The sequence below is a fragment of the Malus sylvestris genome, chromosome 10 (genome assembly GCF_916048215.2).
Source record: "Malus sylvestris chromosome 10, drMalSylv7.2, whole genome shotgun sequence".
Lineage (NCBI taxonomy): Eukaryota > Viridiplantae > Streptophyta > Magnoliopsida > Rosales > Rosaceae > Malus > Malus sylvestris.
This window is the reverse complement of record NC_062269.1, coordinates 1935537-1951970: the sequence shown is the minus strand read 5'-3', so window position 1 is coordinate 1951970 and position 16434 is coordinate 1935537. Positions and strand designations below refer to the sequence as shown.

At 39.4% G+C, this 16434-nt stretch overlaps 1 long non-coding RNA gene across 1 annotated transcript; it reads left to right on the top strand.

Moving 5' to 3' along the window:
• Positions 1–325: 325 nt before the first annotated feature.
• LOC126587909 (uncharacterized) lies at positions 326–16434 on the top strand. Its single transcript, XR_007611252.1, has 4 exons — positions 326–1014; positions 10873–12345; positions 14702–15694; positions 16097–16434. It is a non-coding gene; the product is annotated as an uncharacterized LOC126587909 (long non-coding RNA).

The following is a 16434-nucleotide window of genomic DNA, read 5'->3' as shown; positions in this document are numbered from 1 at the left end:
CAAGCTACCCTCTCCTTCTAAAACAGTAATTAGGAACTCAATGGGCAAGTGTCTTGAGTTCAAACCTATATCCTCGAGTTGTTCTGAGTGACAATTTGCTGACAAAAAATAAAAAATAAAAAAAAAGAATTCCTGACTAATTTGGATTCATTGTTTGACTGAGAGAAAGATGGCTCCTTCCGAACCCTAATTCCCCTCACATTCTCGCTCTGAATTTCCCCAAAAACCATCGCATTGCAGTCAATTTCTCTGAAAATTGAGGCGCTTCGACTTGCATGTCGGACTCCTGAGCTACTGGCAAACTATGGTATGTTTCTTTGCCCAATTCCAAGTTCTTTTTTCTTGCAATTTTTCAATTGTATTTTGTAGTTTTTGTTTGATTTTTTGAACTTTGCTTTTTGAAAGTTTGGATCTGCTAATTATTATTAGACTTGAATGGGCCTAGGTTAAGTTAGTAGGAACTGTCTGGTGGGGTGTTTGAGGGAGTAGAATCATCCAATTTTAGGGCAAAATGAAGATTTTTTGAAGTAAAGATTTTGAGAGTGAAGTGGGGATGATCTGGGTTTGTGCCATTGGCAAAGCGAAAACCTTTTAGCTTTTGAACTTTGTTGATTGGTTTCCTCCTTTAAGTTTTGTGGCCATAAAGATGTTGGTTTTACCAGGAAAGCAGTAGATTTGACATATGTTATGCTGCGCTTTAGTGACGATGGCATTCAACGATGGTTCATTATGTTAATTTTATTGATTTTGACTGTGTAAATAAGTAGGGACTGAGCATGACAAGTGGATAGACGAGGTTTTTTTTCCCCTTCAATTGAGCTCTTGAAGTGTTTTTGTATAAAACTTAGAGTTGTGACGGGTGTGTTGTTCTATGTTTGAATGAGGGACAAACTTTAGATTTAATTGTTAAAAATGCACTACAAGAACACTACTGATGAACTACTAAAGCACTACAAAGTTACCACTATAACACTACAAGTGCAGCTTAAATACACGCAACAAAAGACTTTCAAGGTGTCATTTGAAAGTTCTATCATATGTTTTGCATCAAGTCATTAGGAAGCCCTTCTACCTCCTTTTTTGTAGTGCATTTCTGAAAGGTGTAGCCTAGGTTTCGTGGAACTTTGAAGACCATCATCCACAGGTAGTGTTTACCCTATGTTTGGATGAGGGACCTTAAAAGTCCATGGAACTTAAGCTAAATTTGTTAGGAGTTCTTTACAACAATGAGATGGGGACTTAAAAATGACTAGATGCAATACGTTTGATAGAATTTTCAAATTTTCAAAATGTCATTTTAAAAATCCCTTGTTTGGTGTCTTGTAGTGCATTTCTAGAGTTTTAGAAGTAGATTTGCAGTTAAAAAAAAGGAAAAAAAAAACTTACAACAACAACAACAACAACAACAACAAAGCCTTTTCCCACTAAGTGGGGTCGGCTATATGAATCCTAGAACGCCATTGCGCTCGGTTTTGTGTCATGCCCTCCGTTAGATCCAAGTACTCTAAGTCTTTTCTTAGAGTCTCTTCCAAAGTTTTCCTAGGTCTTCCTCTACCCCTTCGGCCTTGAACTTCTGTCCCGTAGTCACATCTTCGAACCGGAGCGTCAGTCGGCCTTCTTTGCACATGTCCAAATCACCAGAGCCGATTTTCTCTCATCTTTCCTACAATTTCGGCTACTCCTACTTTACCTCGGATATCCTCATTCCCAATCTTATCCTTTCTCGTGTGCCCACACATCCCACGAAGCATCCTCATCTCCGCTACACCCATTTTGTGTACGTGTTGATGCTTCACCACCCAACATTCTCTGCCATACAACATCGCTGGCCTTATTGCCGTCCTATAAAATTTTCCCTTGAGCTTCAGTGGCCTACGACGGTCACACAACACGCCGGATGCACTCTTTCCATCCAGCTCGTATTCTATGGTTGAGATCTCCATCTAATTCTCCGTTCTCTTGCAAGATAGATCCTAGGTAACGAAAACGGTCGCTTTTTGTGATCTTCGCTAGATTGCTCCGGTCATTAGTGTGGATAAGTATATAAATGGATAGAGATAGGAAAGCAAACACAAGATGTACGTGGTTCACCCAGATTGGCTGCGTCCACGGAATAGAAGAGTTCTCATTAATTGTGAAGGGTTTACACAAGTACATAGGTTCAAGCTCTCCTTTAGTGAGTACGAGTGAATGATTTAGTACAAATGACATTAGGAAATATTGTGGGAGAATGATCTCGTAATCACGAAACTTCTAAGTATCGGAGTGTGGTGTCGTCTTGACTTGCCTTATCTGTCTCATAGGTAGATGTGGCATCTTCTCTGGAAGTACTCTTCCTCCATCCAGGGGTGGTATCTTTAACTGGTGGAGATGCACAAGGTAATGTATCAATTTCACTTGAAGCTTACTTGTAGTTTTAGACTTGGTCAAGCGCGATACAAACCATGTAGTAGGAGTCCCCCAAGTCGCCGAGCTAGGGGGTCTGCTGAAAGAGGTGACAGACAAGGTAAGCAATCAGAGCTCCGACTGATTGTTCACCTTCTCCCCATCTTGCAGCAGCATGAAGGATAAAGAGAAGAAAAATGAGAAGAGATGATATGAGATACTTTTGCTTTTGAAGAAGTAACTTTCCACAGGCTTATTCTTGAACTGAGCTGGAGGGTTTTCTGGTTTCCTCCAGAGTATAAGGCCGACTGAAGAATTTGAGGGTCAAAACAAGTCCATCAAATCTAGAGTACGTTCCACCCTGCTGATATGGGATACTTTTGCTTTTGACAGAGTAATGGATGTATCGGCACGTGTGCTGTTACGCTTGTCTCCACATGCTTCCTTGTATCCTTCGCACTTGCCCTATCTGTTCCTCAAGCAGATGCGGAATCTTCCCTGGAAACATAAGATGTTGAAGATGAGTACTCGAGAGCAATGCCAGGTAAGTAATTAGGTAAGGGGTTCCAGGCAGTCAGTTCCTGGCTGGAAGCTTGATTCCAAGTGCTGACTGATTGCTCTCTTTCTCCTTGTCTTGCAGGTAAAAACAAGGCCAAAAGAAAAAACAGGGAAAAAGCATGATATGGGATACTCTTGCTTTTAACCCTGATGATATGAGATATTCTTGCTCTAGTATAGCTTGTTTGCAGAGGTATTATCGGGGGGAAAGAAAGCTGAATATTTCGAAAGGCTTCGTTGGGAGTGCCCTCTCAGATATGATGAAGGGTTGAGCATTTTTGCAGGTCTGCCTGTCCGTTGGGGATGGAGGTCGACATATATAGGAGTCTCCCTAACAACAAGTAGTAATGCTATTCCTTTACCCTGCTTGGTCATAGCACGGTAGTGGGAGCTGTCAGTTTCACATGTTTTAACTCTGTCAGAGCACTTTGAAAAAGTGGTCTGTGGTATCTGGCTCTCGAGATTCGGAGAACGATGCCTCTTCGATTTTTGAGAAAGCAATCATGCTGGGGGTCTGACTCTCGAGATTCGGAGAGCAGTGTCTCTTCGATTTTTGAGGAAGTAATCAAGTTGGGAGTCTGGCTCTCGAGATTCGGAGGGCGGTGCCTCTTCGATTTTGGAGCAAGCAATCTTGTTGGGAGTGTTGTCTCGAATGTGAGTAAAGGTTGGGCATGTTTGCTAGTCTACCTTGCCACGAAGCACAAAGGTTGACACACAGGGACTTTCCAATTATCCAGCAATGGTACTGTTCCTTTACCCTCTCTTCGATTTTGAGAAAGTAGTCATGTTGGGAGTCTGGCTCTCGAGATTCGGAGGACGGTGCCTCTTCGATTTTGGAGCAAGCAATCTTGTTGGGAGTGTTTTCTCGAATGTGAGTAAAGGTTGGGCATGTTTGCTAGTCTACCTTGCCACGAAGCACAGAGGTTGACACACATGGACTTTCCAATTATCCAGCAGTGGTACTGTTCCTTTACCCTTGTGGGTAATAATATGGTAGCTAGACCTTCAAAATTTATGTGTCTAAACTTTGTTAGTGCTGTTTCTTTGCTATTCTTTTACCTTTCTTGGTCAGAGCGATGTAGTGGGAACTGCAAGCTTCACGTGCTCAACTTTGGCAGAGAACTTTGGCAAAGTTATCTGTGGTACCCATGAGCTATTGTTGCGTGTGGGAAGTGGGTGATTGAACAGTAAGATTCATGTGCTTTCTACTTCACCAGAAGTCTTCGACAGAATGCCCATAATTTCTACAAAGCTGAGTGTGTGTGTGACAGGTGCTGACAAGGCTAGAAAAGTAGGTGCCTCTTCGGTTTCTGAGATCGGCCCTCGTGGTCTCTGAGCAGCCCAGCTTTTGAGAAAGCGAGCGCCTCTTCGATTGATTCGGAGAACGATGCCTCATCGATTTTTGAGAAAGCAATCATTCTGGGGGTCTGGCTCTCGAGATTCGGGGAGCAGTGTCTCTTCGATTTTTGAGAAAGTAATCATGTTGGGAGTCTGGCTCTCGAGATTCGGAGGGCGGTGCCTCTTCGATTTTGGAGCAAGCAATCTTGTTGGGAGTGTTTTCTCGAATGTGAGTAAAGGTTGGGCATGTTTGCTAGTCTACCTTGCCACGAAGCACAGAGGTTGACACACAGGGACTTTCCAATTATCCAGCAGTGGTACTGTTCCTTTACCCTTGTGGGTAATAATATGGTAGCTAAACCTTCAAAATTTATGGGTCTAAACTTTGTTAGTGCTGTTTCTTTGCTATTCTTTTACCCTTCTTGGTCAGAGCGATGTAGTGGGAGCTGCAAGCTTCACGTGCTCAACTTTGGCAGAGAACTTTGGCAAAGTTATCTGTGGTACCCATGAGCTATTGTTGCGTGTGGGAAGTGGGTGATTGAACAGTAAGATTCATGTGTTTTCTACCTCCCCAGAAGTCTTTGACAGAATGCCCATAATTTCCGCAAAGCTGAGTGTGCGTGTGACAGGTGCTGACAAGGCTGGAAAAGTAGGTGCCTCTTCGATTTCTGAGATCGGCCCTCGTGGTCTCTGGGGAGCCCAGCTTTTGAGAAAGCGAGCGCCTCTTCGATTTCTGAGATCGGCCTTCGTGGTCTTTGAGCAGCCCGACTTTTGAGAAAGCAAACGCCTCTTCGATTTCTGAGATCAACCCTCGTGATCTCTAAGCAGCCCAGCTTTTGAGAAAGCAAACGCCTCTTCGATTTCTGAAGCTCCGTCGAGTGCAGATTTTTATAGGGGCTGGCATTAAGTTCCAAAGCACACTTGAATCTCCACCAGTAGAAGCTTCATTCTTGCACTTCTAAGATCTTGATTTGTCCGACCTCTTCTCTCTTCAACACCTTTGAAAATGTCTGGCCCCTCCGACCGTCGTTTTGACTTGAACCTTGTTGAAGAGGCAGCCCCGCCTTCTCCAGACAACATATGGCGCCCATCCTTCGTCTCCCCTACTGGTCCTCTTACCGTTGGGGATTCCGTGATGAAGAATGATATGACCGCTGCGGTAGTGGCCAGGAACCTTCTCACTCCCAAAGATAACAGACTACTTTCCAAACGGTCTGATGAGTTAGCTGTTAAGGATTCGCTGGCTCTCAGTGTTCAGTGTGCAGGTTCTGTGTCTAATATGGCACAACGCCTATTTGCTCGAACCCGCCAAGTTGAATCATTGGCGGCTGAAGTGATGAGTCTCAAACAGGAGATTAGAGGGCTCAAGCATGAGAATAAACAGTTGCATCGGCTCGCACATGACTATGCTACAAACATGAAGAGGAAGCTTGACCAGATGAAGGAAACTGATGGTCAGGTTTTACTTGATCATCAGAGATTTGCGGGTTTGTTCCAAAGGCATTTATTGCCTTCGTCTTCTGGGGCTGTACCGCGTAATGAAGCTCCAAATGATCAACCTCTGATGCCTCCACCTTCTAGGGTTCTGTCCAGTACTGAGGCTCCAAATGATCCCCCTCCGGTGCCTTCTCTTTCTGGGGCTCTACCGACTGCTGAGACTTCTCCTAAACAACCTTTGTGAAGGCTCCCTCTTGTGTGTTTATTTTGACTCATGTATATGTACATATTTGTAGCTTATCGGGGATATCAATAAATAAGCTTTCCTTCATTTCAACGTATTGTGTTAAATACACCAAAGCCTTCTTCGCTAAGTTCTTTGAATTTTCTTTTGTTGAAGCTTGTATGTTGAAGCTTTCTGAGTGGAGCATGTAGGTTGGGGTAGTGTTCCCTTAATTTCCCGAGTGAGGAAAACTTCTCGGTTGGAGACTTGGAAAATCCAAGTCACTGAGTGGGATCGGCTATATGAATCTTAGAACGCCATTGTGCTCGATCCTGTGTCATGTCCTTCGTTAGATCCAAGTACTCTAAGTCTTTTCTTAGAGTCTCTTCCAAAGTTTTCCTAGGTCTTCCTCTACCCCTTCGGCCCTGAACCTCTGTCTCATAGTCGCATCTTCTAATTGGAGCGTCAGTAGGCCTTCTTTGCACATGTCCAAACCACCGTAACCGATTTTCTCTCATCTTTCCTTCAATTTCGGCTACTCCTACTTTACCCCGGATATCCTCATTCCTAATCTTATCCTTTCTCGTGTGCCCACACATCCAACGAAGCATCCTCATCTCCGCTACACCCATTTTGTGTACGTGTTGATGTTTCACCGCCCAACATTCTGTGCCATACAGCATCGCCGGCCTTATTGCCGTCCTATAAAATTTTCCCTTGAGCTTCAGTGGCATACGGCGGTCACACAACACGCCGGATGCACTCTTCCACTTCATCCATCCAGCTTGTATTCTATGGTTGAGATCTCCATCTAATTCTCCGTTCTTTTGCAAGATAGATCCTAGGTAACGAAAACGGTCGCTCTTTGGTATTTCTTGATCTCCGATCCTCACCCCTAACTCGTTTTGGCCTCCATTTGCACTGAACTTGCACTCCATATATTCTGTCTTTGATCGGCTTAGGCGAAGACCTTTAGATTCCAACACTTCTCTCCAAAGGTTAAGCTTTGCATTTACCCCTTCCTGAGTTTCATCTATCAACACTATATCGTCTGCGAAAAGCATACACCAAGGAATATCATCTTGAATATGTCCTGTTAACTCATCCATTACCAACGCAAAAAGGTAAGGACTTAAGGATGAGCCTTGATGTAATCCTACAGTTATGGGAAAGCTTTCGGTTTGTCCTTCATGAGTTCTTACGGCAGTCTTTGCTCCTTCGTACATATCCTTTATAGCTTGGATATATGCTACTCGTACTCCTTTCTTCTCTAAAATCCTCCAAAGAATGTCTCTTGGGACCCTATCATACGCTTTTTCCAAATCTATAAAGACCATGTGTAAATCCTTTTTCCCATCTCTATATCTTTCCATCAATCTTCGTAAGAGATAGATTGCCTCCATGGTTGAGCGCCCTGGCATGAACCCGAATTGGTTGTCCGAAACCCGTGTCTCTTGCCTCAATCTATGCTCAATGACTCTCTCCCAGAGCTTCATTGTATGACTCATTAGCTTAATACCCCTATAGTTCATGCAATTTTGTACGTCGCCCTTATTCTTGTATATAGGCACCAAAGTGCTCGTTCGCCACTCATTTGGCATCTTCTTCGTTTTCAAAATCCTATTGAAAAGGTCAGTGAGCCATGTTATACCTGTCTCTCCCAAAACTTTCCACACTTCGATTGGTATATCGTCTGGGCCTATTGCTTTTCTATGCTTCATCTTCTTCAAAGCTACAACCACTTCTTCCTTCCGGATTCGACGATAAAAGGAGTAGTTTCTACACTCTTCTGAGTTACTCAACTCCCCTAAAGAAGCACTCCTTTCATGTCCTTCATTGAAAAGATTATGAAAATAACCTCTCCATCTGTCTTTAACCGCGTTCTCTGTAGCAAGAACCTTTCCATCCTCATCCTTGATGCACCTCACTTGGTTTAGGTCCCTTGTCTTCTTTTCCCTTGCTCTAGCTAGTTTATAGATATCCAACTCTCCTTCTTTGGTATCTAGTCGTTTATACATATCGTCGTAAGCCGCTAACTTAGCTTCTCTGACAGCTTTCTTCGCCTCTTGCTTCGCTTTTCTATACCTTTCACCATTTTCATCGGTCCTCTCCTTGTATAAGGCTTTACAACATTCCTTCTTAGCCTTCACCTTTGTTTGTACCTCCTCATTCCACCACCAAGATTCCTTTTGGTGTGGGGCAAAGCCCTTGGACTCTCCTAATACCTCTTTTGCTACTTTTCGGATACAACTAGCCATGGAATCCCACATTTGGCTAGCTTCCCCCTCTCTATCCCACACACATTGGGTGATTACCTTCTCTTTGAAAATGGCTTGTTTTTCTTCTTTTAGATTCCACCATCTAGTTCTTGGGCACTTCCAAGTCTTGTTCTTTTGTCTTACTCTTTTGATATGTACATCCATCACCAACAAGCGATGTTGATTAGCCACGCTCTCTCCTGGTATAACTTTGCAATCCTTACAAGTTATACGATCCCCTTTCCTCATTAGAAGAAAATCTATTTGTGTTTTTGACGACCCACTCTTGTAGGTGATCACATGTTCTTCTCTCTTCTTAAAGAAGGTGTTGGCTAAGAAGAGATCATATGCCATTGCAAAATCCAAGATAGCTTCCCCATCCTCGTTTCTCTCCCCAAAACCATGGCCACCATGAAAACCTCCATAGTTGCCTGTCTCCCTGCCCACGTGTCCATTTAAATCTCCTCCTATAAATAACTTCTCCGTCTGAGCAATTCCTTGCACCAAGTCTCCAAGATCTTCCCAAAATTTCTCCTTCGAACTCGTATCCAACCCTACTTGAGGTGCGTACGCACTAATCACATTGATAAGTTCTTGTCCTATTACAATCTTGATTGCCATGATTCTATCTCCTACCCTCTTGACATCTACAACATCTTGTACCAAGGTCTTGTCCACGATGATGCCAACACCGTTTCTCGTTCTATTTGTGCCCGAATACCAAAGTTTAAACCCTGAGTTTTCTAGATCCTTTGCCTTACTACCAACCCACTTAGTTTCTTGTAGGCACATAATATTTATCCTTCTCCTCACCATAACTTCCACTACTTCCATAGATTTTCCCGTTAAGGTTCCTATATTCCACGTTCCTAAACGCATTTTGCTCTCTTGAACTCTACCCTTCTGTCCTAGCTTCTTCACCCTCCCCCGTCTAATAGGATCAAAGTACTTCTTTTGTGTGTCCCGGGTAAAGTTGATAGGAGCATATGCTCCCAAACAACTTTGAGTGGAGTCGTTCGAAAAGAAGTTTCTATGGCCCCCTTGCTCATTTAACACTGCATCCGGGTGCCGATGGAGATACAGCGAACCTTGCTCACTTATCACTGTGCTCGGGCCACACAGCGCGCCACTTACGGGTGACGCCCTAGCTTTAGCGCGATTTTGTTCTGGATTCATTTTCATAAGGATTCGACGTGATCATGGAGTGCCGGCTGTCGACTACCTGACGCCCTCCCCCTCCTCCTTTATCCGGGCTTGGGACCGGCCATGTAAGACATAGGCGGAGTTGAAAAATACTTCAAGCCCAATAGTTAAAAAAGAAAAAGAAAAACCCAACTGACTCAATGATTGAGAAAGGATTTCACAACTAAGAATCAATTAGAGCATGACAAGTGAATGAGGGAAAAACTTTAGACTTAGGATTTGATAGTATTTTAATAGACTTTAAAATCAGAGGGTAGTCAATTAGGAGTTTGAATGTGGATTTTAAATGATTTTAAAATCATAGGGTAGTCAAATTAGGATTTTGGAGGATTTAAAGAATACGTCCAAATCCATGGGTAGTCAATTAAAAGTTTAAAAAGTCCATACAAATCTAGGTGTAGTTGAAATGTCAAAGATTTGCTAGGATTTTTGTGAATGAAGGATTTTGATGGATTTGAGAGTGGGTGATATAAATACCAAATGCTATCAACAATCCAACCCTCCCCCCTCATATTTCTTTTCACACCAAACCATAGAAGATGAACAGTCCTACCATGAGTTCAGAGCATTTCCCAGTAGACTCCCGCGTTTTGCATGTTTTTTGTATTTTTCTGAATTCATGCTCTTGCTTTGTTCATCTAGGAAGATGAGTAACAATCGGACCATAATTTGTTTGAATTGGGATTATAGCTGTTTGTTGTTTTGCTTTCGTGCTTCTTCTGAACTGGGATTTTCTCATTTGCACTTTTGATTTTCTAAGTTGGGCATTTCCCGTTTTCACCTTTCTTTTTCCACGAATAATTGGTGTCCATGTTTTTGAGTTCAAATGATTTTTTTTTTTTTTTTTTTGTCGTGGTTAAAATGTTTTTATTCCAGGATTTTGCTACCCATATATGTTCCTAGTCAATTTCGATTGCCATTTGGTACTCCACATATATTATTATTCATGATTGGATATGCTGTTCTTGAACTTGAAATCATCATTCTTGAATGGATATGATGTTCTAAAGCAGAAGCTATCCTTTACAATTATTCAAACTCCTGTATCAATATTCTCAATGACCCATTCTATTTACATATTTCATTGGTTTGTATTTCTATATCAATAGATATATGTTTATGTTCCTTTCAGATTGTGAATTAGGAAAGAAATTTATTTTATGTTGTAGGAGTCAACTAAAATACTAAGAAATCCAAGAAAGAAATCTATACAAATCCATAAAAATCTAGGATAGAAATCCATATAAATCTGTCAAAATCCACACGGAATTGTGAATCTATTAAAATCCTTTCAAATCTGTCACTTAAAAAAAGTCTATTAAAATCCTGTGAAATTTAAATTGACTACACCCCCCTTAATTGTTAAACATGCACTACAAGAACACTATTGATGAACTACTAAAGCACTACATAGTTACTACTAAAACACTTCAAATGCAGTAGAAAGACATGCAACACAGGACTTTCAAGGTTTCATTTGAAAGTTCTTTCAAATGTTTTGCATCTAGTCAATTTGAAGACCCTCTATCTATTTTTTTGCAATGCATTTCCATCATCCAAATGCAGTGTTTACCCTATTTTGGATGAGGGACCTTAAAAGTCCATGAAACTTAAGCTAAATTTGTGAGGAGTTCTTTACAACAACGAGATAGGGACTTGAAAATGACTAGATGCAATACATTTGATAGAATTTTCAAATGTTCCAAATGTCATTTTGAAAATCCCTTGTTTAGTGTTTTGTAGTGCATTTCTAGTGCTTTAGAAGTAGATTTGCAGTGTTGAGTGGCTCCATGATGGTGTTTATGTAGTACATTTAAATTAAGTCCAAATTTACTCATACTTAGAAAGTCCTCACCCAAACACAGGGTTATGGTATTTCTATGCAAACCACCATACTCAGAACTCCCATGTAATACCTCCAGAGTTTCGAGTGTTTAGAGATCACTGTTCTGTGAGCATTGCTTTCCATTGTAAGCTATATTTTCATTACTGTTTGTTAATCCATATTTTATATTTCATATGCCTGCTCCTACCATGTTTATCAACCAGAATCAGAATACTTTTACTCTCTCTCATTCTCTCTCTGTTCTTTAATGAGAAACAAAGACTTAAAAAGTAAAAGAAGTACAATGTTGAAACCAGTCAAGCCCGATGTTGTAAAAAGCAAAGAACTATAATACTTAGGAAACTGTGAACCAATATGTGTTTTTCTTACTTAGTAAACTTGTAACTTTCATTTATGTCTTTTTGTTCCCTAAATATATGGTGATGCTATAAGTCATCAAAAAACAAAAGAAATTATGATGCTATTGGAATGTCTCTGTTCGTCCATTTATTAAGCAGCTTTAGAGCACATTATAAATTGGATTTTTGTTTTCTCTGTCCATTATATTCATGCGGATCTCGCCTGAGAGGGTTAATCAATTGGAAATAATGCTTGTATTTTAAATATAGATATTTTAGCTCTTTTTTGCTGTCTAAGCCATCCAGTATCAAAATCTGCTAAACTAAGTTCTTTTAAGTATAAATAATAAATTAAGATAGCTACTCCTTTTCTCACTTATCCTGTTTTCATCCTTTTGTGAGAGGATTATATAATATGATGAAAGATGTAACATCAGTGGTTTCTCAAGTTTAGCGATTCATACAATTTTCTAATCATGTTGTTGCACTACTGAATTTATTTATAGCTTCAGTAATATATAGAAGAAATCATATAATGTCTCCATAAGCACTGGTATGCATGAAGAGTGAAGATTTCAGAGATTGATGGTTTATCGGATTTATCTAATATAATGAATGATGTATCATCAGGGTTTCTTGTGTTTAGTGATTGGCGGCCATTGGAAGCAGAGAGCTTTGGCAACAACAACTTGATGCCAGGAGAGAAACACAGAGCAAAATCTAGTTTGCTCCCAAGACGCCAAAGAGAGTCAAGTTAGGGTAAGTATTTACTGATGAACTACTAAAGCACTACAAAGTTACCACTATAACACTACAAGTGCAGCTTAAATACACGCAACAAAAGACTTTCAAGGTGTCTTTGAAAGTTCTATCAAATGTTTTGCATCTAGTCATTATGAAGCCCTTCTACCTCCTTTTTTGTAGTGCATTTCTGAAAGGCGTAGCCTAGGTTTCGTGGAACTTTGAAGACCATCATCCACAGGTAGTGTTTACCCTATGTTTGGATGAGGGACCTTAAAAGTCCATGGAACTTAAGCTAAATTTGTTAGGAGTTCTTTACAACTATGAGATGGGGACTTAAAAATGACTAGATGCAATACATTTGATAGAATTTTCAAATTTTCAAAATGTCATTTTAAAAATCCCTTGTTTGGTGTCTTGTAGTGCATTTCTAGAGTTTTAGAAGTAGATTTGCAGTAAAAAAAAAGTAAAAAAGACTTAAAAAGACTTTAAAAAGTTAAAAAAAAAAAAAAAGACTTAAATATTTAAAAAGGTACAATGTTGAGGCCAGTCAAGCTAGCCCAATGTTGTAAAAAGCCAAGAACCATAGTATCTTTACTAGTTCTCAGTACTCAGTAGGCAGCTGTGAACCAATATTTTGTGTTTTTCTTACTTAGTAAACTTGTAACTTTCATGCAAGTGCTTTTGTTCCCTAACAGCCCAATATATGGTGATGCTATAGGTCATCTAAAAACAAAAGAAATTATGATAGGAATGTCTCTGTTCGTGAATTTATTAAGGAGCTTTAGAGCACATTTTAAATTGGAATTTTTTTTCTCTCTCCATTATATTCATGCAAATCTCGCCTGAGAGGGTTAATCAATTGGAATGATGCTTTTATTTTAAATATAGATTTTTTTGGTTCTTTTTGCAAACCATGAAATATCAAAATCTGCTAACCTAAGTTCTTTTAAGAATGAATAATAAATTAAAATAGCCATTCTTTTCACTTTTCCTGTTTTCATCCGTCTGTGAGAGGATTTATCTAATATGATGAAAGATGTAACATCAGTGTTTTCTCGTGTTTAAGGATTCATTCATTTTTTTTAATCATGTTGCACTGCTGAAATTTTTATAGCTTCAGTACTATATAAAAGAAAATCATGAGTTCTGGACTCTTATATCATATAATGTCTCCATCAGCACTGGAATGCATGACGAGTGAAAATTTCGGAAAACGATGGTTAATTGGATTTATCTAATGAAAGATGTATCATCAGCAGTTTCTTGTGTTTAGTGATTCATACATTTTTTAATCATGTTGTTGCATTATTGAAATTTTTACAGCTTCAGTAATATATAGAAGAAAATCATGTGTTTTAGACTTGTATGTTATATAATGTCTCCATAAGCACTGGTATGTGTGAAGACTGAAGATTTCGGAGATGGTTAATCAGATTTATCTACTATGATGAAAGATGTATCATCAACAGTTTCTCGTGTTTAGAGATTCATACAATTTTTTTTAGTCATGTTGTTGCACTACTGAAATTTTTATAGCTTCAGTAATATATAGAACAAAATCATGAGTTGTAGACTTGTATATCATATAGTGTCTCCATAAGCAGCACTTATATGCATGGAGAGTGAAGATTTTGTAGAATGATGGTTAATTGGATTACAATATACCTGCCTGTACTTCAGTGGTTCTAATTTTTCACTTTTAGTAGTTGTACATTCCCCAGTTAAACTGCATAACATGCATTATATTTACAAGTGTTTGAGAATCACAGTTTTTTACCATTTATGTCCAAATTTTGCTGTGCTTGATGTGGTTATGTCCTCTTTTATCAGTCAATAGGGGAAGGGGGAATAAAGAAGACTTCTGATTTGGTTGACTGGTTTTATCAGATTTTATATAGCTAATTGCTAGGGGTGATATATTTAGCATTTATATGTGTGTGGAATTCGTAACCTTCCACTGTTCCAATTCGTATACAATAAAAATGGGTGTATTAGTTCATTGGTGTAGCAGTTGTTATTGGATTCAGGGGTATTAAATAGGTGTTTTTAATGTTAGCCTTTGTCTAAATGTCCAGGTTTGCAAACTCCTTTTTTGGCTGACTCAAAGATTAAGGGCAAATAAACATGTGTTTTTTTTAATTTTGGAACTTTGGATTGTTCATATGATTTAAGGGTTGAATGGGTGAAATTTATATTTTACATCCACAACCCCTTATACTTTAAGCTTCTTCTGTTTGGTTTCTTATATGCAGTTAGTATTTTGCAAGTATATATTTGGTTTGGGCTGTGGGACTTCCGATTGTTGTTATTTTTGTGCGTATTTATTAATAAATAGCGAATAAAAATGCTAACGTTGGTTATGGTGTACTAGATGCAGGTGACTGTTTGTCAAACGTGTGGCGACAAAGGTACCAAAGATGCTGTGCTCTACAGTGACAAGTGCTAGAATTACACTCTTCATCGATATAACTTGTTTCAATTGTGCTTCCAAGATAGAACAATTGCTGAATTGAAGCTTTTGTGGAGAACTTTGTTGAGGCTTCCGTTGTGCATGTAATCGTACACCAGGACTAACTTATTACCCTCACAGCACCACCCATGAAGCTGAATCAGATTCTTGTGCTGCAAACAACCCACCATAGTTGCAAACTCCGTGGTAAAAGGATAACGCAGATTAGCGATCCCATCAGCCCTCTCAAATCTTTTCTTTGCCACTTCTCCACCAGAGGGCAGAGACCCTGTATAAACCTTAGCTGATGCCCTTTCCCCGACAACCCTGTGTCGGTTAAACCCCATTGTCGCTGATCTTATCCAAGAGACAAACTTGTCGGAACCTAACTATCTGGTCCAATTACAACATAATACTCATTAAACATAACAATAAATCTAATTAACCCTTAACAGTGATTAAGCTAATCACTGCTATTACAACTCAGTTCATATCACTTCGACTTGCATGTCGGACTCCTAAGCTACTGGCGAACTATGGTATGTTTCTTTGCCCAATTCCGAGTTCAATTTTCTTGCAATTTTTCAATTGAATTTTGTAATTTTGTTTGATTTTTTGAATTTTGCTTTTTGAAGGTTTGGATCTGGTAATTAGACTTGAATGGGCCTAGGTTAAGTTAGTAGGACTGTCTGGTGGGGTGTTTGAGGGAGTAGAATTATGGAATTTTAGGGAAAAATGAAGTTTTTCGATTTGAGAGTGAAGTGGTGGGTGATCTGGGTTTGTGCCATTGGCAAAGCGAAAACCTTTTAGCCTTTGATCTTTGTTGATTGGTTTCCTCCTTTAAGTTTTGTGGTCGTAAAGATGTCGGTTTTACCAGGAAAGCAGTAGATTTGACATATGTTATGCTGAGTTTTAGTGACTACAGCATTCAACGATGGTTCATTATGTTAATTTTATTGATTTTGACTGTGTAAATAAGTAGAAAATGGTGTATAAGTCTGTAAAGTAGAAACTGTGTAAACTGTGTTGTACCATATTTCGCTTTCATTCTGAAACTAATTCATTCTTTTCGAAACTTATAATAGATAACGAATTTAGTGAGTATATTCTCCTGGAAGATGAAGGTTACTTGATCCTTAGAGAAAAACACTTCAAGCGCAATAGTTAAAAAAGAAAATCATGAGTTTTAGACTTGTATATCATGTAATGTCTTTATAATCACTAGTATGCATGAAGAGTGAAGATTCTGGAGAATGATGGTTAATCGGATTACAATATACCTGCCTATACTTTAGTGGTCCTAATGCTGCGTTTGAGTGATAAGGGCTTTCATAAATTGTTCATTATGTAAATTTTGTTGATGTTGAGTGTGTAAAGAAATAGATACTGGTGTACGTCTACGTCATATCTGCAGTGTGTATGTGCTGTACCATATTTTCGCCTTTCATTTTGAAAGTAAATCGTTCGTTTCCGAAACTTATTCTCCTGGAAGATGATGCTACCTGATCTTTATAGAAAAACACTTTAAATCCAATAGCTAAAAAAGAAAAAAAAATGACCCACCTGACTTGATGATGGAGAGAAGTATTTCACAACTAAGAATCAATTAGAGCATGACAAGTGGATAGACAATGACTTTTTTCTTTCAATTGAGC